At 43.7% G+C, this 12,707-nt stretch overlaps 1 protein-coding gene across 1 annotated transcript in view; it reads right to left on the reverse strand.

The window, feature by feature from the left end:
• Positions 1 to 12,707, reverse strand: part of LOC129838586 (E3 ubiquitin-protein ligase pellino homolog 1-like) — a 54,544-nt gene that overhangs the window by 6,873 nt on the left and 34,964 nt on the right. The window lies entirely within an intron of this gene.

The raw sequence follows: 12,707 nt of genomic DNA on the forward strand, positions 1-12,707 counted from the left end.
AATTGTTGTACACATTTTATTACACTCCCTTGAGACTCTATAAAATGAAAACAGACATTTCTCCTAACTGTAAAAGATGTACCTCTGAAAGTGGAACCTATATGCATGTATTTTGGAGCTGTAGAGAGATTGCCAGATTTTGGCAATCTATACATACTGCTGCACAGAAAATACTAGATGTACAGTTTGATATGACCCCGTGTCTCTATCTTCTTAATGCCCAGCAGGACTTTGTTCTTGATCCTGACAGAGAAAATGTGCTCATGACCATTACATACTTTGCTAAGAAATGTATTCTTCTATTGTGGGCCTCTAGTACCTCTCCTACATTTAAAATGTGGATTGACTAGATTGTTGACTTTCTCCCTCTTGAAAAGCTCACTTATGACCTCCACAAGAGACAGCCCAAGTTTGATAGACTCGGTTCTCCACTACTCAACTATATTTAAAATTGGACAGAGTGAATGGGGGGGATCAGGGAGATGAGCAGATGCGTGTTGTGTAAGGTGCTGTAAAATCTAAAAACTAATTATTGGCTCGTCATCTCAGCTAAGGCTGGAAATAGCTAATAAGAACCTTGATAGTGCTGCTGCAAGTTCTATATTTTAAATTTTGTTATAATTATTATTTGTGTGTGTGTGTGTGTGTGTGTGTGTGTGTGTGTGTGTGTGTGTGTGTGTGTGTGTGTGTGTGTGTGTGTGTGTGTGTGTGTGTGTGTGTGTGTGTGTGTGTGTGTGTATATATATATATGTATGTATGTATGTATTTGTATATATATATATATATATAAAACTTTTTATTATTATTATTTATTTTTTTCAAGTCTGTCACATCTGTGAATGTGGAATGTGTTTGGTTGGTTGATTGAAAACTTAATAAAACTTTAAATTGAAAAAAAACATCCTGGCAGTGGTATCCTAGCCTGGTGTTCCAGTCTGTTTCGTGCTTTAGCAAACTCCTCTCTGTATTAATATGGTGTCATACCATAGGATATAGAAGAGCAGTTGGCTATGGCACTTATAGTATGAGACCAGGCTAGGGGAAACCATTAAATGTGGGAAAAGGCTATCTTGAAAAGTTACAGTACAAAAGAAGCTGTTGATTGTTTGTTTCATCATATAGGATATATACAGTGCATTCGGAAATTATTCAGACCCCTTGACGTTTTCCACATTTTGTTACATTATAGCCTTGTTCTAAAAAAACAGGTTTTCAGAAATGTTTGCAAATGTATTCAAAATAAAAAAACGAAATACCTAATTTACATAAGTATTCAGACCCTTTACAATGAGACTCGAAATTGAGCTCAGGTGCATCGTGTTTTCAATGATCATCCTTGAGATGTTTCTACAACTTGATTGGAGTCCACCTGTGGTAAATTCACTTGATTGGACATGATTTGGAAAGGCACACACCTGTCTATATAAGGTCCCACAGTTGACAGTGCATGTCAAAGCAAAAACTAAGCCATGAGGTCAAAGGAATTCAAGACAGGATTGTGTCGAGGCACATATCTAGGGAAGGGTAACAAAACATGTCTGCAGTATTGAAGGTCCCCAATAACACAGTGGCCTCCATCATTCTTAAATGAAAGAAGTTTGGAACCACCAAGACTCTTCCTAGAGCTGGCCGCCCGGCCAAACTGAGCAATTGAGAGAGAAGGTCCTTGGTCAGGGAGGTGACCAAGAACCCAATGGTCACTCTGACATGGCTCCAGAATTTCTGTGTGGAGATGGGAGAATCTTCCAGAAGGACAACGATCTCTGCAACACTCCACCAATCCGGATTTTATGGTAGAGTGGCCAGACAAGAAAAAAAATACACATGACAGCCCGCTTGGAGTTTGCCAAAAGATTCTCAGGTCTGATGAAACCAAGATTGAACTCTTTGGCCTGAAAGCCAAGCATCACGTCAGGAGGAAACCTGGCACAATCCCTAAGGTGAAGCATGATGGTGGCAGCATCATGCTGTAGGGATGCTTTTCAGTGGCAGGGACTGGGAGACTAGTCAGGATGGATGGATAGATGGAGTAAAGTACTGAGAGATCCTTCAAGAAAACCTGCTCCAGAGCGCTCAGGATCTCAGACTGGGGCGAAGGTTCACCTTCCAACAGGACAACGACCCTAGTCTTTGAATGTTCTTGAGTGGCCCAGCCAGACCCCGGACTTGAACCCGATCAAACATCTCTGGAGAGACCTGAAAATAGCTGTTCAGTGACGCACCCCACCCAAAAAGACAGAGCTTGAGTGGGAGAAAAGAATGGGAGAAAATCCCCAAATACAGATGTGCCAAGCTTGTAGCGTCATAGCCAAGAAGACTTAAGGCTGTAATCGCTGCCAAAGGTGCTTCAACAAATTACTGAGTAAAAGGTCTGAATACGTATGTAATATTTAATGATTTTTTTTATACATTTGCAAAAATTTCTAAAACGGTGTTTTTGCTTTGTCATTATGGGGTACTGTGTGTAGATTGATGAGGAAAATTAGCGGATTCGGCTATTTCAGCCACACCCGTTGCTGACAGATGTATAAATTCGAGCACACAGCTATGAAATCTCCATAGACAAACATTGGCAGTAGAATGGCCCTTACTGAAGAGCTCAGTGACTTTCAACGTGGCACCGTCATAGGATGCCCCCTTTCCAACAAGTCAGTTCATAAAATTTCTGTCCCACTAGAGAAGCGCCGGTCAACTGTAAGTGCTGTTATATAAACGTCTAGGAGTAATGGCTCAACCGCAAAGTGGTAGGCCACACAAGCTCACAGAACGGGGCCGCCAAATGCTGAAGCATGCAGCGTGTAAAAAACATCTGTCCTCGGTTGCAACACTCACTACAGAGTTCCAAACTACCTCTGGAAGCAACATCAGCACAATAACTGTTCGTTGGGAGCTTCATGAAATGACATGGGCTTGCTCCTACCTATCTCTCCGATCTGGTCCTGCCGTACATATCTACACGTACGCTACGGTCACAAGATGCAGGCCTCCTTATTGTCCCTAGAATTTCTAAGCAAACAGCTGGAAGCAGGACTTTCTCCTATAATGCTCCATTTTTATGGAATGGTCTGCCTATCGATGTGAGAGACGCACTCGGTCTCGACCTTTAAGTCTTTATTGAAGACTCATCTCTATGATGAGTGTAGTCTGGCCTAGGGGTGTGAAGGTGAAAGGAAAGGCACTGGAGAGACGAACCGCCCTTGCTGTCTCTGCCTGGCCGGTTCCCCTCTCTCCACTGTGATTTTCTGCCTCTAACCCTATTACGGGGGCTGAGTCATTGGCTTACTGGTGCTCTTCTGTGCCGTCCCTATGAGGGGTGCGTCAATTGAGTGGGTTGAGTCACTGACGTGATCTTCCTGTCCGGGTTGGCGCCCCCCTCAGGTTCGTGCCGTGGGGGAGATCTTCGTGGGCTATACTCGGCCTTGTCTCAGGGTAGTAAGTTGGTGGATGAGGATATCCCTCTAGTGGTGTGGGGGCTGTGCTTTGGCAAAGTGGGTGGGGTTATATCCTGCCTGGTTGACCCTGTTCGGGGGTATTGTCGGACGGGGCCACAGTGTCTCCCGACCCCTCCTCTCTCAGCCTCCAGTATTTATGCTGCAATAGTTTGTGTCGGGGGGCTAGGATCAGTCTGTTATATCTGGAGTATTTCTCCTGTCTTATCTGGTGTCCTGTGTGAATTTAAGTATGCTCCCTCTATCTCTTTCTCTCTTTCTCTCAGAGGATCTGAGCCCTAGGACCATGCCTCAGGACTACCTGGCCTGATGACTCCTTGCTATCCCCAGTCCACCCGGCCGTGCTGCTGCTCCAGTTTCAACTGTCCTGCCTGCGGGACCCTGACATGTTCACCTGACGTGCTACCTTGTCCCGGACCAGTGTTTTCAACTCTCTCTCTCTACCGCACCTGCTGTCTCTAACTCTGAATGATCGGCTATGAAAAGCCAACTGACATTTACTCCTGAGGTGCTGACCTACAACCCCTGTAAATTATTATTATTTGACCCAGTTGGTCATCTATGAATGTTTGAACATCTTGGCCATGTCCTGTAGTAACTGGCCACCCCTCAGAGCCTGGTTCCTCTCTAGATTTCTTCCTAGGTTCCTGCCTTTCTAGGGAGTTTTTCCTAGCCACCATGCTTCTACATCTGCATTGCTTGCTGTTTGGGGTATTAGGCTGGGTTTCTGTATAAGCACTTTGTGACATCGGCTGATGTAAAAAGGGCTTTACAAATACATTTGATTGATTGATTCGTTTCCATGGCCGAGCAGACGCACACAAGCCTAAGATCACCATACGCAACGCCAAGCGTCGACTAGAGTGGTGTAAATCTCTCCGCCATTGGACTCTGGAGCAGTGGAAACGCGTTCTCTGGAGTGTCTGGCAGTCCGATGGATGAATCTGAGTTTGGCGGATGCCATGATAACGCTACCTGCCCAAATGCATATGCCAACTGTAAAGTTTGGTGGAGGAGGATTAATGGTCTGTGGCTGATTTTCATGGTTCGGTCTAGGCCCCTTAGTTCCAGTGAAGGGAAATCTTAACACTACAGCATACAATGACATTCTAGACGATTCTGTGCTTCCAACTTTGTGGCAATAGTTTAGGGAAGGCCCTTTCCTGTTTCACCATGACAATGCCCCCGTGCACAAATTGAGGTCCATACAGAAATGGTTTGACCAGATCGGTGTGGAAGAACTTGACTGACCTCCACAGAGCCCTGACCTCAACCCCATCAAATACCTTTGGGATGAATTGGAATGTCGACTGCGAGCCAGGCCTAATCGCCCAACATCAGCGCCCAACCTCATTAATGCTCTTGTGGCTGAATGGAAGCATATCCCCGCAGCAATGTTCCAACATCTGGTGGAAAGCCTTCCCAGAAGAGTGGATGTTGTTATTGCAGCAAAGGGGAGACCAACTCCATATTAATGCCTATGATTTTGGATTGAGTTGTTCGACGAGCAGGTGTCCACATATGTTTGGCCACGTAGTGTACATTTTTATTTTTATATGTGAAAATAAGACTATGCAAAATAAGACTATGCTAACTAAGAGTCTGAACACAACTAAAACAAATAGTTTAACCACTGTAAACCCATTTAAAAGGGAAATGAATGAAAACTATAGATGTGCCCTTGAGCAAGGCACCTAACCCTAATTGCTCCTGTAAGTCGCTCTGGATAAAAGTGTCTGCTAAATGACTCAAATGTAAATGTAATGAAGTCATTCGATCCACTTCTAAAATAAAGTGACTACTGAGAGTGGTCGACTGTCTACTTTACTGTTATTCCTTGGTGGAATAGGGTCACACTCCAGCGTTGGGTTTGTTGCAGTCAGATCACCATTAAAACAAGGCCCAATCAGAGGAGCTCAGCTCCGAGGTTATCTTTTGGTCGCTCACCCCTGCCAGCATCTGCCGTGTAAACATTCAACTTTCGGAGAGTACGGTTGTGCGAGTGCAACGATTTCATTGGGGAATGAGGGCTTTCCTGTTGCTTCATCGAAAGGAGGCAGCTACCTACTTCTCCTGGACAAGCTGAAGTATTACGACTGTATTATCTCATTTCACGTCTTAATCGGTAGCATTAAATCCAGTGCTAACTGACACAACCAATGCTTTTGTTAACTACTTGGAACTGCAAAAAGAAAGTATTCTATGACCACCTAATTGTCAGTTGAACGTTGTTTTCTTTTCAGACCGTTCTACTGCGGAATACAACGTGAACGTGACAGAATACTTTCGAAGTCACAACAACCACCAACAACTCAGCTCACATCCTCCCTCTCTCCGCGCCACATAGGCTACATTCTCCTTTGTCCGAAAAAACTGCTTACACTCAGGAAGCCAGCAGCTCTTTGTTTACTCTCACTGTGGCTGAGTTGCCGTGTACATTTAACTGAATTTAGATAGAACCACCCTGCTCCCCCTTTCAAAAAGAAACAAAACTGCCCAGTTCAAATATTGTAAATTAACATGTACCATTGTGTCTGTTGGAACAATGTGGTTCACATTTAGAGCATAATTGCTGACTTGCATTTATTTCAAAGAACCTCCACGTAGCACAGTTGCAGCATACCACAGTTGCCAATACGTAACTTAACATGTACAGTGCCTTCAGAAAGTATTCACATCCCTTGACTTTTTCCACATTTTCTTGTGTTATTTGTATTACTGGACTACACACAATGCACCATAATGTCAAAGTTGAATTATGTTATAAAATTTTTACAAATTAATAAAAAATGAAAAGCTGAAATGTCTTGTGTCAATAACTACTCAACCCTTTTTTTTATGGCAAACCTAAATACATTCCGAAGTAAAAAATTGGTTAACAAGTCACATAATAAGTTGCATGGACTCACTCTGTGTGCAATTATAGTGTTTAAAATGATTTTTAATTTCTGTACTCCACACATACAATTATCTGTAAGGTCCCTCAGTCGAACAGTGAACTTCAAACACATATTCAACCACAAAGACAATGGAGTAGATGGGGGGGGGGGTCAAAGCAAACATTGAATATCCCTTTGAGCATGATGAAGTTATAAATTACACTTTGGATGGTGTATCAATACACCCAGTCACTACAAAGATAAAGGCGTCCTTCCTAACTCAATTGCCAGAGAGGAAGGAAACCATTCAGGGATTTCACCATGAGGCCAATGCTGACTTTAAAATAGTAACAGAGTTTAATTGCTGTGATAGGAGAAAACTGAGGATGGATCAACAACATTGCAGTTACTCCACATACTAAGCTAATTTACAGAGTGAAAAGAAGGAAGCCTGTACAGAATAAAAATACTCCAAAACATGCATCCTGTTTGCAACAAGGTTCTAAGTAACTAACAACTATCAAGGCACTGTAAAAAATGTGGCAATGCAATTAACTTCTTGTCCTGAATACTGAGTGTTCTGTTTGGGGAAAATACAATACAACACATTACTGAGTACCACTCTCCATATATTCAAGCATAGTGGTGACTGCATCATGTTATAGGTATGCTTGTAATCGTTAAGGACTGGGGAGTTTTTCAGGATAAAAAAGAAGCGGAATTGGGCTAAGCACAGGCAAAATCTTAGAGGATAGCCTGGTTCAGTCTGCTTTCCACCAGACACTGGGAGATGAATTCACCTTTCAGCAGGACAATAACCTAAAACAAAAGGCCAAATCTACACTGGAGTTGCTTACCAAGAAGACAGTGAATGTTCTTGAGTGGCCGAGTTACAGTTTTGACTTATATCTGCTTGAAAATCTATGGAAAGACCTGAAAATGGTTGTCGAGCAATGATCAACAACCAATTTGACAGAGCTTGAAGAATTTTGAAAAGAATAATGGACAAATGTTGCACAATCCAGGTGTGGAAAGCTCTTAGAGACTTACCCAGAAATACTCACTGCTGTAATCGCTGCGAAAGGTGATTGTAACATGTATTGGCTCAGGGGGTTGAATACTTATCTAATCAAGATATATACATTTTTCTTCCACTTTGACATTACACATTATTTTGTGTAGATCGTTGACAAAAAAATGCATATTAAATCAATTTTAATCATACTTTGTAACACAAAAAATGTGGAATAAGGGGTGTGAATACTTTTGGAAGGCACTGCATGTTGCTATGCATTGAACAGGACTGTTTCAAACCACAAAAAAACTATTGCACCACATGACCATTGCTGTTCCATCCAGGTAACGGTCCTGGAGATTTACATGGGTGTTCAGGCTTTCATTCCAGCCCTGCAGTAACACAGCCAATTTCTTTAATCGTGTCCAGACTGCTTCAAGATGTCCACCATTGTTCCTGTACCCAAGAAAGGGAATGTAACTGAGCTAAATGACTATCGCCCCGTAGCACTCACTTCTTTCATCATGAAGTGCTTTAAAAGGCTAGTTATGGGTCATATCACCTCCACCTTGCCCGACAACCTAGACCCCATACAATTTGCATACCACCTCAACAGATCCACGGACGAAGCAATGGCCATTTCCCTGCACACTGCCCTATCCCACCTGTACAAGAGAAATACTTATGTGAGACAACAGCTCAGTCTTCAACACCCTAGTGCCCTCCAAGTTCATCACTAAGCTGAGGGCCCTGGGTCTGTACCCCTCCCTGTGCAACTCTTAACTGGCCGACCCCAAGTGGTGAAGGTAAGCAACAACACCTCTGACACACTGATCCTCAACACTGGGGCACCACAGGGGTGTGTGCTCAGCCCTTTCCTGTACTCCCTGTTCATCCATGACTGCGTGGCTACGCAAGTCTCCAACTCAATCCTCAAGTTTGCTGACAAGACAACAGTGGTAGGCCTGATTACCAACAATGACGAGACAGCCTACAGGAAGGAAATGAGAGCCCTGGCGGAGTGGTGCCAGGAGAATAATCTTTCCCTCAACGTCAACAAAACAAAGGAGCTGATCGTGGTCTACAGGAGACAGCAGAGAGATCACCCCCCATCCACATCGACAGGGCCGCAGCCGAGAAGGTCAAAGGCTTCAATTTCCTTGGCGTGCACATCACTGACGACCTGAAATGGTCCCTTCACACAGAAAGTGTGGTGAAAAAGGCGCTATAGCACTGAAGAGATTTGGCTATGCCCATAGGAACCTCACAAAGTTCTGTCGGGCTGTATCACCACCTGGTACGGCAATTGCACTGTCCACAACCGCAGAGCTCTCCAGAGGATGGTGCGGTAGGCCAAACGCATCATCGGGGGCACACTGCCAGCCCTCCAGGATGTCTACAGCACCCGGTGTCACAGGAAGGCCAAGACGATCATCAAGGATCTCAGCCACCCAAGCCATGGCCCGTTCACCCCGCTACCATCTAGAAGGTGGAAACAGTACAGGTGCATCAAAGCTGGGACCGAGACACTGTTAATTAAACAGCTTCTATCTCCAGGCCATCAAAATGTTAATCTAGCCGGCCTCCACCCAGTACCCTAACCTGAACCTTAGTCACTGTTACTAGCTAGCTACCACCCGGTACTCTACCCTGCACCTTAGAGACTGCTTTGCCCTACGTACATAGAGTCATTGAACACTGGTTACTTTAATAATGTTTACATGGTCTGTCCGTGATAAAGAGCTCCTCTGCTTTTTTTAAACCACACTCCTGCAGGGTCTAGTTTTATCTTATCTTGATTATTGCCCAGTCATATGGTCAGGTGCTGCAAAGAAGGACCTAGAAAATCACAGCTGGCTCATAGAGCAGCACGTCTTGCTCTTCACTATAACCAGAGGGCTAATATCAATAATATACATGCCAATTTCTCTTAGCTAAAAGTAGAGGAGAGACTGACTGCATCACTTCTTCTTTTCATAAGAAAATTCAAAATGGTTTGCATAGTCAACTTAAACACAGCTCTGACACACACTTACCCCACCAGACATATCACCAGGGGTCTTTTCACAGTCCAGAACAAATTCAAGAAAAAGTACAGTATTATATAGAGCCATGATTGCATGGAACTCCCTTCCATCTCAGATTGCTCAAATGAACAAGAAACCTGGTTTTAAAAAACTGAAACGGCAACACATCACCGCACTATGCCTCTCCCCTATTTGACCTAGATATTTTGTGTGTATGTACTGAAATGTAGGCTACGTGTGATGTTTAAAATGTAAACTCAGCAAAAAAAGAAACGTCCCTTTTTCAGGACGCTGTCTTTCAAAGATCATTTGTAAAAATCCAAATAACTTCACAGATCTTCATTTGTAAAGGGTTTAAACAATGTTTCCCATGCTTGTTCAATGACCCATAAACAATTAATGAACATGCATCTGTGTAACGGTCGTTAAGACACTAACAGCATACAGATGGTATTCAATTAAGGTCACAGTTATGGAAACTTAGGACACTAAAGAGGCCTTTCTACTGACTCTGAAAAACACTGAAAGAAAGATGCCCAGGGTCCCTGCTCATCTGTGTGAACGTGCCTTAGACATGCTGCAAGGAGGCATGAGGACTGCAGATGTGGCCAGGGAAATAAATTGCAATGTCTGTACTGTAAGACAGCGCTACAGGGAGACAGGACGGAAAGCTGATCGTCCTCACAGTTGCAGACTACGTGTAACAACACCTGCACAGGATCGGTACATCTGAACATCACACCTGCGGGACAAGTACAGGATGGCAACAACAACTGCCCGAGTTACGCCAGGAACACACAATCCCTCCATCCGTGCTTAGACTGTCCACAATAGGCTGAGAGAGACTGGACTGAGGGATTGTTGTAAGGCAGGTCCTCACCAGACATCACCGGCAACAACGTCGCCTATGGGCACAAACCCACCGTCGCTGGACCAGACAGGACTGGCAAAAAGTGCTCTTCACTGATGTGTTGCGGTTTTGTCTCACCAGGGGTGATGGTCAGATTCACGTTTATTGTTGAAGGAAAGAGCGTTACACCGAGGCCTGTACTCTGGAGCGGGATCGATTTGGAGGTGGAGGGTCCATCATGGTCTGGGGCGGTGTGTCACAGCATCATCGGACTGAGCGTGTTGTCATTACAGGCAATCTCAACGATGTGCTTTACAGGGAAGACATCCTCCTCCCTCATGTGGTACCCTTCCTGCATGCTCATCCTGACATGACCCTCCAGCATGAAAATGCCACCAGCCATACTGCTTGTTCTGTGCGTGATTTCCTGCAAGACAGGAATGTCAGTGTTCTACCATGGCCAGCGAAGAGCCCGGATCTCAATCCCATTGAGCACGTCTGGGACCTCTTGGATCGGAGGGTGAGGGCTAGGGCCATTGCCCCCAGAAATGTCTGGGAACTTGCAGGCACCTTGGTGGAAGAGTGGGGTAACATGGAAGAGTGGGGTAACTCACAACAAGAACTGGCAAATCTGGTGCAGTCCATGAGGAGGAGATGCACTGCAGTACTTAATGCAACTGGTCGCCACACCAGATACTGACTGTTACCCCTTTGTTCAGGGACACATTATTACATTTCTGTTAGTCACATGTCTGTGGAACTTGTTCAGTTTATGTCTCAGTTGTTGAATCTTGTTATGTTCATACAAATATTTACACATGTTAAGTTTGCTGAAAATAAACACAGTTGACAGTGAAAGGACATTTCTCTTTTTGCTGAGTTTATATACTACCAGTCAAAAGTTTGGACACACCTACTCATTCAAGAGATTTTTGTAAAATGTAGTGAAAAAATAGTGAAAACACCAAAACTATGAAATAACACATTTGCAATGATGTGGTAACCAAAAAAGTGTTAAACAAATCAAAACATATTTTATATTTGAGATTCTTCAAAGTAGCCACCCTTTGCCTTGATGACAGCTTTGCACACTCTTGGTATTATCTCAACCAGTTCCATGAGGTAGTCACCTGGAATGCATTTAAAGTAAGAGGTGTGCCTTGTTAAATGTTCATTAGTGGAATTTATTTCCTTCTTTATACGTTTGAGCCAATCAGTTGTGTTGTGACAAGGTATACAGAAGATAGCCCTATTTGGTAAAAAACCAAGTCCATATTATGGCAAGAACAGCTCAAATAAGCAAAGAGAAACGACAGTCCATCATTACTTTAAGACATGAAGGTCAGTCAATCCGGAAAATGTAAAGTTTCTTCAAGTGCAGTCGCAAAAACCATCAATGATGAAACTGGATCTTATGAAGACCGCCACAGAAAAGGAAGACCCAGAGTTCGCTCTGCTGCAGAGGATAAGTTCATTAGAGTTAACTGCATCTCAGATTGCAGCCCAAATAAATGCTTCACAGAGTTCAAGACACATCTCAACATCAACTGTTCAGAGGAGACTGCGTGAATCAGGCCTTCATGGTCAAATTGCTGCAAAGAAACCGCTGCCAAAGGACACCAATAATAAGAAGAGACTTGCTTAGGGCAAGAAACACGAGCAATGGACATTAAACCGGTGGACATCTGTCCTTTGGTCTGATGAGTCCAACTTGAGATTTTTGGTTACAACCACTGTGTCTTTGTGAGACAAAGAGTAGGGGAACAGATGATCTCCGCATGTGTGGTTCCCACCGTGAAGCACGGAGGATGAGGTGTGATGGTCTGGGGGTACTTTGCTGGTGACACTGTTTGTGATTTATTTAGAATTCAAGACACACTTAACCAGCATGGCTACCACAGCATTCTGCAGCGATACGCCATCCTATCTGGTTTGGTCTTAGTGGGACTATCACTTGTTTTTCAACAGGACAATGACCCAAAACACACCTCCAGGCTGTGTAAGGGCTATTTGACCAAGGAGAGTGATAGAGTGCTGCATCAGATTACCTGGCATCCACAATATCCTGACCTCAAACCAATTGAGATGGTTTGGGATGAGTTAGACCGCAGAGTGATAGAAAAGCAGCCAACAAGTGCTCAGCAAATGATTCAGCCTTGATTCTATCTTATGTAGCAACATTTGAAATTGTGCATTTGCATTGGATAAAAGTAGAGACTCAGAGCTACAAAATGGTATATCATACACTGCATTTGAGGAACAATGGGAAAGTAATTCTGATTTGAAAATTGATAAACTTGTAACTCCACTTTTTGAGAAAATGGCCGTAGAATGTTTTTGGTTCACCTACTGGAGAGCTCTTTTGTCTACACCCATTCAGCATTGTTCACACCCTCTTAAGCCTTAGCCCCACCCATCTCTTTAAGGATTAACATGTGAGGCCATGTGCTAAAGGTCATGTAGTGTGGTGAAGATTAAGACTAAAAG

This window comes from Salvelinus fontinalis, chromosome 3 (genome assembly GCF_029448725.1).
Source record: "Salvelinus fontinalis isolate EN_2023a chromosome 3, ASM2944872v1, whole genome shotgun sequence".
In the NCBI taxonomy this organism is placed as follows: Eukaryota; Metazoa; Chordata; class Actinopteri; order Salmoniformes; family Salmonidae; genus Salvelinus; species Salvelinus fontinalis.